At 47.0% G+C, this 10,925-nt stretch overlaps 1 protein-coding gene across 8 annotated transcripts in view; it reads right to left on the reverse strand.

Moving 5' to 3' along the window:
* The window catches only part of LOC116812333 (phosphoserine phosphatase), a 40,612-nt gene extending 29,803 nt beyond the window's left edge, over positions 1 to 10,809 (reverse strand). For 4 of the 8 annotated variants that reach the window (XM_032757994.2, XM_032757996.2, XM_058444693.1 and 1 more), the window contains exon 1: positions 10,339 to 10,747. The gene's annotated coding sequence lies outside the window, so the exon portion shown is untranslated. The other 4 variants (XM_032757999.2, XM_058444711.1, XM_058444710.1 and 1 more) reach the window with 3 other exon arrangements.
* Between the last annotated feature and the right edge of the window lie 116 nt (positions 10,810 to 10,925).

The following is a 10,925-nucleotide window of genomic DNA, read 5'->3' on the forward strand; positions in this document are numbered from 1 at the left end:
ATTTACATTACAAAGCGATATGATTATAGTATAAGAACTGTGGCAATATTTGACCGAATATTCCCCTTCCTCCTCCTAGAAATTATGCAAACTGAGAGGGAGATATGGTGGTGGGTGGGAGGAATGAGGCAGAAATCCCATATTCAACAAAACTAGAAGACAAAAAGTCACTGGGAAACTCCAAGACCTGCACAAGGGCTACCAAAGTTACATGGGAAGAGGCACATACAGATCCCAGAAAACACCAGCAAAAACAGACTCTCTGAAGATGAGCTGTTCATGCTACAGTGCAAAAATGTGTTGTTTGAAACAAGCAGAGCAGAGCAGGGATACAAAGAACTGAGGGCAAGGCTCAATCAAGCAGAAAGGGAGTGGAAACCCTTGTAACCCAAGGGATGAAGGGCATCTCTCCTGGCCTGAGCATCTTATGGGCAGAGTTAAGGTCCCAACACCCAGCTCACCCTCCTAGGGAGAGTGTGGGAAAAGAATCAGTCTTCCAAGTAAATTCAATATGTGTCTCTAACATTGTTTTGGCCAGCACGGAAGCTCACGCCTGTAATCCAAACACTTTGGGAGGCCAAGGCGAGGGGATTGCTTGAGCCCAGGAATGCAAGACCAGCCTGGTTATCATAGCAAGACTCTCTCTCTCTTTTTTTTTTCTTTTTTGAGACAGAATCTCGCTCTGTGGCCCAGGCTGGAGTGCAGTGGCACAATCTCAGCTCACTGCAACCTCTGCCTCCCAGGTTCAAGCGATTCTTCTGCCTCAGCCTCCCGAATAGCTGGGACCACAGGTGCCTGCCACCATGCCCAACTAATTTTTGTATTTTTAGTAGAGATGGGGTTTCACCATGTTGGCCAGGATGGTCTCAATCTCTTGACCTTGTGATCTGCCCGCCTAGGCCTCCCGAAGTGCTGGGATTACAGGCATGAGCCACCTAGTCTGGCCTGGAGACAAGGTCTTTAAAGAAGTGATTATGTTAAAATGAGGTCTTCAGAGTGAGCCCTAAACTAATGTGACCAGTGTCCTTTTAAGAAGAGTAAATTTGGACATGGAGAGACATCAGAAACATGTGAGTGCGCCGGGCATGGTGGCTCACGCTTGTAATCTCAGCACTTTGGGAGGCTGAAGCAGGAGAATCGCTTGAACCCGGGAGGCGGAGGTTACAGTGAGCTAAGATCCCTGCCATCCAGCCTGGGCAACAGAGCGAGATTCTGTCTCAAAAAAAAAAAAAAAAAAAAAAGAGATCTGTCTGAAAAAAAACTTAATGAATTATTTCCAAGAAGGACAAACAAAAATACAAATATAGATTCACGGAAAAGATGATAAAATAAGGCAAGACAAAACTTACAAAATCCAGGAAAGAAGCAGAAGGGAGCCAGGCACAGTGACTCACACCTGTAATCTCAGCACTCTGGGAGGCCAAAGCAGAAGGATTGCTTGAGGCCAGGAGTTCAAGACCAGCACAGGCAACAAAGTGAAGCACTGTCTCTACAAAACATCAAAAAATTATCCAGGCGTGGTGATGAGTGCTTGTGGTCCCAGTTACACAAGAGGCTGAGGCAGGAGGAAAGCTTGAGCCCAGGAGGTTGAGGCTGCAGTGAGACATGTTCGTGCCACTGCACTCCAGCTTGGGCAACAGAGTGGGACCCTGTCTCAGAAGAAAAAAAAAAAAAAAGGATGTAGAAGGAAAAAACATAACTATCACACTGGGCATGGTGGCATGTGCCTATAATGCCAACTACTCAAGAGGCTGAGGCAGGAGGATCACTTGAGCCTAGGAGTTCAGATCCAACCTAGGAAACATATTGAGACACCATCTCCAAAAAACAGGTAAAATAACCATTACAGAAGTGAAGATGAAGTAAAAAGAGCAAAAATAAAAGTGAGCACTATGAAAAATATATTAACCAATATGGATGATAAAAATGAGAAAAGCAAATAATATAAACAAAAGGAATTAAATGAAATTAGAGAAAAAATGATAGTTGGCGGGGTGCAGTGGCTCACGCTTGTAATCCCAGCACTTTGGGAGGCCAAGGTTGGTGGATCACCTGAGGTCGGGAGTTCAAGACCTGCCTGGCCAACATGGTGAAACCTGTCTCTACTAAAAATACAAAAATTAGAATTAGCCAGGCGAGGTGGTGCACGCCTGTAATCCCAGCTAGGAGGCTGAGCCATGAGAATTGCTTGAACTTGGGAAGGGGAGGTTGCAGTGAGCTGAGATGGCACCACTGCACTCCAGCCTGGGTGATAGAGTGAGACTCTGTCTCAAAAAAAAAAAAAGAAAAAGACAGCTATAGAGGACAGACCAAAGGGAGCCAACATGCACAATTGAAATTTCCAACGAAGATAACCCAAACATTAGAACAAATAAGTATTTAACTGGGTGTGGTGACTTGAACCTGTAGTCCCAGCTACTAGGTAGGCTGAGGTAGGAGGATCGCATGAGGCCAGGAGTTCAAGGCTAGCCTCAGCAACAGAGTAAGACCCCATATCTCTAAAAATAAATAAATAAATAAATAAATATATAAATAAATAAATATTTAAAGACATAGAGGCTGGGCGTGGTGGCTCATGCCTGTAATCCTAGCACTTTGGGAGGCCAAAGTAGGAGGATCACTGGAGGTAAGGAGTTCGAGACCAGCCTGGGCAATATGAGACCCCCCCCCCAACCCCCGTCTCTACAATAAAACAAAAAAAATTCACTGGGCGTGGTGGTGCACACCTGTTGGGAGGCTAAGGTGGGAGGATGGCTTGAGCCCCAGGGTGGAAGCTGCAGTGAGCTGTGATCATGCCACTGCACTCCAGCCTGAGCAACAGAGCAAGACCCTGTCTCAAAAAAACAAATGAATAAAGTTATGAGCCAGTGATTTTTTTGTTTTAAAACAAGCCAAGCCATCATTCACACACAAAGGCTACAAACGATAGTTCTGAACACACAGGAATTCTGGGGATATTTTTCCCATGAGAATATTTTTCTTTTTTTTGAGATGGAGTTTTGTCTTGTTGCCCAGGCTAAAGTGCAATGGCGTGATCGTGGTGCACTGCAACTTCTGCCTCGTGGGTTCAAGTGATTCTCCTGCCTCAGCCTTCTGCATAGCTGGGAATACATGCCTGGCTAATTTTGTATTTTTAGTAGAGATGGGGTTTCTCCATATTGGTAAGGCTGGTCTTGAACTCCCGACCTCAGGTGTTCTGCCCGCCTCGGCCTCACAAAGTGCTGGGATTACAGGCATGAGCCACTGTGCCTGGCCTCCCATGGGAATATTTTTCTTGAGGACACTGCTAATGAATAAACATTACTCACCAGTGGATAGCAAAGGGAACTTCAGCAAAGGGACAAGCAAGAGCATTGAGTGTATATCACCACAAAACTAAGACTAAACAAACCCAGGTTTTGGGGAGAAAAAACAGAATGTAAATGTTACCTACTCTGACAATATAGAAATAATGCAATAGAAAAATTAGGAGGACAAAGATTATGGAACAAATGAAGTAGGGTGAGTTTTTGCAGGCTGTTTCATCTATAATAACCGAGAGTTAAAAGATTATTTAAATCACATTTAATTTACAGTGTAAGAATAACATTGGCCGGGCGCGGTGGCTCACGCTTGTAATCCCAGCACTTTGGGAGGCCGAGGTGGGCGGATCACGAGGTCAGGAGATTGAGACCACGGTGAAACCCCGTCTCTACTAAAAATACAAAAAAAAAAATCAGCCGGGCGTGGTGGCGGGCGCCTGTAGTCCCAGCTACTAGGAGAGGCTGAGGCAGGAGAATGGCGTGAACCCGGGAGGCGGAGCTTGCAGTGAGCCAAGATCGTGCCACTGCACTCCAGCCTGGGCAACAGAGCGAGACTCCGTCTCCAAAAAAAATAATAATAATAATAATAATATTAAGAAAAACAACATTGCTGGCTAAAATCAGATAACAGGTCAATCATGGTGGCTGACACCTGTAATCCCAGCAATTTGGGAGGCTGAGGCAGGAGGATCGCTTGAGGCTAGCTACTTGGGAGGCTGAGGTGGGAGGATCACTTGAGCCCAGGAGTTAAAAGCTGCAGTGAGCTAATGATTGTGCTGCTGCACTTTATTTAGCCTGGGTGACACAGTGAGACTGGAAAAAAGAAAAAAGGGCCAGGTGTGGTGGCTCATGCTTGTAATCCAGGCAGGCAGATCACTTGAGGTTAGGAGTTTGAGACCAGCCTGACAAACATGGAGAAACCCCATCTCTACCAAAATTAGCTGGGCATGGTGGTGCATGCCTGTAATCCCAGCTACTCGGGAGGCTGAGGCAAGACAATCGCTTGAACTCGGGAGGTGGAGGTTGCAGTGGAAAAAATAGAATTCTTGAATCCATACTGATACAAATTCATTCATTCATTCACTCATTCATGGAGAAGGGAAAGTTTTTCCTTACGGCAGAATTCCAACCAATAAATGTATAATGAATGATGAAAGCAGAAAATTGGCCAGGTGCAGTGGCTCACTCCTGTAATCCTAGCAATTTGGTAGGCCAAAGTGGGAGGATCACTTGAGGCCAGGAGTTCAAGACCAGCCTGAGCGACACAGCTTTTCAGAGACCTTGTCTCTGAAAAAAAATTAGCCAGGCACGATGGTGGATCACTCGAGCCCAGAAGGTCGAGGCTGCAGTAAGCAGTGATTGCGCCACTGCACTCCAGCCTGGGCACCACCAGAGTGAGACCCTATCTCAAAAAAATATATAAAATAAAAAATTAATAGAAAATTACCACTTGCAAATGGTTAGGTCTAAGATTTGATTTTACCCTACTTACAAACTAATACATTAGCCTCTTGCTTGTTTTATGGATGTGGCCTAAGAAAGAAGACTCCTGGCCAGGCGCGGTGGCTCCAGGCCTGTAATCCCAGGACTTTGGGAGGCCGAGGCAGGTGGATCATGAGGTCGGGATATCGAGACCATCCTGGCCAATATGGTGAAACCCCACCTCTACTAAAAATACAAAAATTAGCTGTGTGTGGTGGTGCGTGCCTGTAGTCCCAGCTACTCAGGAGGTTGAGGCAAGGAGAATCGCTTAAACCCAGGAGGTGAAAGCTGCAGTGAGCCGAGATCGTGTCACTGCACTCTAGCCTGGGTGACAGCGCAAGACTCTGTCTCAAAAAAAAAAAAAGTCTCATGTGTCAGAGACAAAGAACTTTATCGCTTACGGCACAGCAAGCAGTGTGGGCAGTAGGATATTTGCATCAGTTCCCCTTTCCCTCCAACTTCCATGGGGTAACACGATGTGGCCCAGATGGATGCCTCAAAGACGGTGGGTTTGGATCACAGCTAAGGAACACTCAGCTCGGGGAATCTATTTTTGTTGTTGTTGTTGTTTTATTGTTTTTCATTATTTTTTATTTTTTAGAAATAGAGTTTCACTCTTGTCACCCAGGCTGGAGTGCAATGGCGCTACTTTGGCTCACCGCAACCTCCGCTTCCTGGGTTCAAGCTCTTCTGCCTCAGCCTCCTGAGTAGCTGGGATTACAGGCATGTGCCATCACGCCTGGCTAACTGTGTATTTTTTTAGTAGAGACAGGGTTTCTTCATGTTGGTCAGGCTGGTCTCGAACTCCTGACCTCAGGTGATCTGCCCACCTTGGTGTCTTATTGTTTTATTTTTGTAGAGATGGGGTCTCACCGTGTTGTCTAGGCTGGTCTTGAACTCCTGGCCTCAAAGGATCCTCCCACCTTGGCCTTCCAAAGTGCTGGGATGGCTGTGCACGGTGGCTTACACCTGTAATCCCAGGACTTTGGGAGGCTGAGGGGGCAAATCACCTGAAGTCAAGAGTTTGAGACCAGCCTGGCCAACATGGTGAACCCTGTCTCTACAAAAATACACAAATTAGCTGGGCATGGTGGCGGGAGCCTGTAGTCCCAGCTACTCAAGAGGCTGAGGCAGGAGAATCACTTGAACCCAGAAGGTGGAGGCTGCAGTGAGCTAGTACAGCACCACTGCACTCCAGCCTGGGCAACAGAGTGAGCAGAGTGAGACTCCACCTCAAAAAAAAAAAAAAAAGTGCTGGGATTATAGACATGAGCCACTACACCGGCTGAAATCTATTGTTTTCATACCAAGTAGTGGGCAAGCCTGCTCTTTGTCCAGGAAGAAACATTAACTTGTCTCTGAAGATTAGCAGCTGTATAAATAACCCTGAGAAAAGCCCCAGATAAAGAGCATTCTTGGGCCTTGCATTCTTGGCACACACAGCAAGACATGTTAAGCACACAACAGATCCATGGAAGACTTTCAATACAAAGATCACAGTAATAATTGTTTCGGGCAAAAATTATTGATGGGCTGGGTACAGTGGCTCACACCTGTAACCCCAGCACTTTGGGAGGCTGAGGCAGGAGGACTGCTTGAGCCCAGAAGTTTGAAACTCACCCAGGCAACATAGCATGACCTTCTCTCTACAAAAAAAAAAAAAAAAGTTTTAAATTAGCCAGGCATAGTGGTGCACGCCTGTAGTCTCAGCTACTCAGGAGGCTGAGATAGGAAGCTGAGCCCAGGAGGTTCAGGCTGCAGTAAGCTGTGTGATTGAGCTACTGCACTCCGGCCTGGGCGACAGGGTGAGACCCTGTCTCAAAAAAAACAAACAAACAAACAAACAAAAAAACAGTGGATGCTTAAATTAGTAGGCATTGTTACGATGAAAAACAGAACAGTCACATATTTTCCGACAAGATGCTTATTAAATGCTTATTAAATACAAAGGAAAACTACCAACTTTAAAGTAGAGCAATCTGGCAAATATTAACCAAGTGAACAAAGTTAACATCACCAGGAATGGGAAAAACTGACATCATGTGACTCTTCCTATGATGCCTTGAAAAGGACACATAATTTCTCTGGTGTTCTTGTCAAAAATGAATAACCTGCTTTTTTTTTTTTTTTTTTTTTTTTTTTTTGTGATAACAGAGTCTCGCTCTGTCACCCAGGCTGGAGTGCAGTGGCGTGATCTCGACTCACTGCAATCTCCGCCTCCTGTGTTCAAGTGATTCTTCTGCCTCAGCCTACTGAGTAACTGGGATTACAGGCGTGCACCACCATGCCCAGCTAATTTTTTGTATTTTTAGTAGAGACGGGGTTGCTCCTGGTCTCTATCTCTTGACCTCATGATCCGCCTGCCTTGGCCTCCCAAAGTGCTGGGATTACAGGCATGAGCCACTGCGCCCAGCCATAATCTGCGTTTAAACATAAGGATACATCAGGCCAGGCGTGCCTGTAATCCCGGCACTTCGGGAGGCCAAGGCAGGCAGATCACCTGAGGTCAGGAGTTCAAGACCAGCCTGGCTAACATGGTGAAACCCCATTTCTACTAAAAGTACAAAAATTAGCCCGGCATGGTGGTGGGTGCCTGTAATCCCAGCTACTTCAGAGGCTGAGGCAGGAGAATCACTTGAACCCGAGGAGACGGAGGCTGCAGTGAGCAGGATCGCGCCACTGCACTCCAGCCTGGGCAAAAGAGCAACACTCCGTCTTTAAAACATTTAAAAAAAAAAAAAAAAATCATAAGGAAACACCAAATAACCCTAAAGTAAGGCACAGTCTGTAAAATAACTGGCCAGTATTCAAAAAAATGCCAAGATCATTAAAGACTGAAAAATTGCAGAAGTGTTCCAGACTGAAGAACATGACAACTAAATGCGAAACATAATTCTGGATAAATAGAATCCTGAGCCAGAGATAGAAGATTCATGATATAATTAGCAAAATTTGAATGAAATCTATAGATTGGATCCTGCATCAATGTTAATTTCTTATTCCTGGGTTAAATGTAATGTTTACACTGGGGGATCTGTGGGTAGAGTATGGGAATTCTTACTGTTTTTTACAAATTCCTTCCATTTTTGAGACAGGGTCTCGCTCTGTCGCCGAGGCTGGGAGTGCAGTGCTGTGATTCTGGCTCACTGCAACCTCCACCTCCCGGGTTCAAGCAATTCCACCTCAGCCAGACAAGTAGCTGGAATACAGGTGTGTGCCACCACACCTGGCTTTTTTGTTTGTTTTTGTTTTAAGTTCGGGGACACATGTGTAGAATGAGCAGTTTTGTTAGATAGGTATACATATCCCATGGTGGTTTGCTGCACCCATCAACCCATCCTCTAGGGTTTTTTCGGTGGTTGTTTTTTTCTTTGAGACAGAGTCTCACTCTGTCGCTCAGGCTGGAGTGCAGTTGCTCCATCTCGGCTCACTGCAAGCTTCGCCTCCTGGATTCATGCTATTCCCTCACCTCAGCCTCCCGAGTAGCTGGAACTACAGGCACCCGCCACCATGCCCAGCTAATTTTTTTTTTTTTATATTTTTAGTAGAGACGGGGTTTCACCGTGTTAGCCAGGATAGTGTCGATCTCCTGACCTTGTGATCTGCCCGCCTCGGCCTCCCAAAGTGCTGGGACTAGAGGCGTAAGTCACTGTGCCCGGCCTCCATCCTCTAAGTTTTAAACCCCGCTTGCATTAGGTATTTGTCTTAATGCTCTCCCTCCCTTTGCTCCCACCCCGCCACAGGTCCCAGTGTGTGATGTTCACCTCCCTGTACAGACCCATGGGAAACGTTTCAAAAGTGAGAACTTCTTATACATGTTATTTAAAATGTTTTTTCCCCTTATCAAGGACACCTGTTTATGTATTTAATATGCTTCCATCAGATGTCGCCTGGGAGAGAAGTCTCGCTGTTGTTGCCCAGGCTGGAGTGCAGTAATGCAGTCTCGGCTCACTGCAACCTCCAACTCCCAGGTTCAAGCGATTCTCCTGCCTCAGCCTCCTGAGGAACTGGGATTACAGGCAGCCGCTACCATGCCCAGCTAATTTTTGCGTTTTTACTAAAGACAGGTTTCACTACATTGGCCAGGCTGGTCTTGAACTCCTGACCTCAGGTGATCCACCCGCCTCAGCCTCCCAAAGTGCTGGGATTACAGATGTGAATCACTGTACCTGGCCTTTTTTTTTGAGGAGTCTCGCTCTGTTGCCCAGGCTGGAGTGCAGTGACACGATTTCGGCTCACTGCAACCTGAGATCAAACAATTCTCATGCCTCAGCCTCCCAAGTAGCTTGCATCACAGATGCACACCACCAGGCCAGGCTAATGTTTGTATTTTTGCAGAGACAGGGTTTCACCATGTTGGCCAGGATGGCCTTGAACTCCTGACCTCAAGTGATCCGCCCGCCTCAGCCTCCCAAAGTACTAGGATTACAAGCGTGCGCCACCATGCTTGGCCTCCTTGTAACATTTTTAACAGCAGTTATAATAAATCTGCATGCACGCCATGTAATGCCTATGGAACTAATAACTAGTCTTCTATCGTGCAGTGCTACTAGTCACATATATAGATGTTTTGGTGATTCTCAAATACACAAACCCACCTAAGAGCATAATATACCCAGACATTCACTGCAGTCTGAATAGCAGATTGTGAACAACTTAAACATCAGTCAGTAGGTGACCGGTTAGTTGTGTCATTCTTTTTGAGAAAGGGTCAGCTCTGTAGCCCAGGCTGAAGTGCAGTGGCAAGATCATAGCTGACTGCAACCTCCACCTCGCAGATTCCAGCGATCCTCCCAACTCAGCCTCCCAAGTAGCTGGGATCACAGACGTGCACCACCACGCCCGGCTAATTTTTGAATTTTTTGTATAGATGGAGTCTCGCTATGTTACCCAGACTGGTCTTGAACTCCCGGGCACAAGTGATGCCCCCGCCTCATCTTCCCAAAGTGCTGGGATTACAGCCGTGAGCCACGGAGCCCTGGCCCCTAGTTGAGTCATTCTTACAAAGAACATCACGCAGCTGTTACCGAGGACTTCCCATTAGTCTTGATATGGCACAATCTCCAAGACACTTAAAGTATAACACACCCTACAGTGTGTATTATGAATTGCCATTTGTGTGGCGAAATGATTATATTCATATGTAAGTTTATAAATTCAGAAAGCATTCCGAAAATTCATAGAGTACCCAGGGGTAACTTTGCTTGTCTCTAGTGTTGAACTAGAAGTGGGAGGAAGATTTAATTTTCATCACATGCCCTACGGTGCCTTTTGAATTCAGAATAATTTCCGTTATTTATTAAAAATAAAATACGGCCGGGAGCGGTGGCTCACGCCTGTAATCTCAACATTTGGAAGGCCGAGCCGGGAGGATCACTTGAATTCAGGAGTATCACTTGAGCTCAGGAGTTTGAGACCACCCTGGGCAACATAGTGAGACCCTGTGTCTACAAAAAGAAAATAAATAAAGTAAAATATCACGTGTTACTGAATCCCTGGTATTTGGCGGGACACTGGATACTGGAAACAATGGGGGAGCTCTTTGGAAATTTACCTTAAAAGGGAGTCCGCTCAAAGACAGGAATGACTCTACAAGGGTGAATTTTCAAATCTGCCATAGGGGCCTCGGGCCTCAACAGCACCCACAGCCCTACGGACGGGGCAGGTTCTTACGTCTCCACTCCCATCGCACCAGTCCTGCAGCTTTCTAAAGGTATCCAGCACTTTCTACCTTGCATTCTATCTTCATCTTCGCTAGGCCTCACAGCACCGCATGATCCCAGGGGAGGGTGCTTATCAGACTCGCGTGTGGCCCCACGGCACCTAGGGCACCGTCGAGCACACGGTCCAGAAAGCGCCAATGAAACGGAACAAACCGCGAGAGTAGGGGCGGGAGGAGGCCCACCCTACGCCCTGCCCCCGCGGAGCACAAGCCCCGCCTGCGTCCTGAGCTCCGGGGTCCGCAAAGCTGGCCCCACCTAGCTCCGACGCCGGAACCAAGGAGCACGGACTGCCGGGTACAGGCTCCTCCCATGCGCGATGACGTCGAGGCCGCGGCGCGAGGGGTGGGACCGCAGGCGCCGTGCAGCCGCGGACCAATGAGCGCGCGCCTGACGACCTGTGGCCCAATGGCGACGGCGC

Source organism: Hylobates moloch, unplaced genomic scaffold, assembly GCF_009828535.3.
Source record: "Hylobates moloch isolate HMO894 unplaced genomic scaffold, HMol_V3 SCAFFOLD_1, whole genome shotgun sequence".
In the NCBI taxonomy this organism is placed as follows: Eukaryota; Metazoa; Chordata; class Mammalia; order Primates; family Hylobatidae; genus Hylobates; species Hylobates moloch.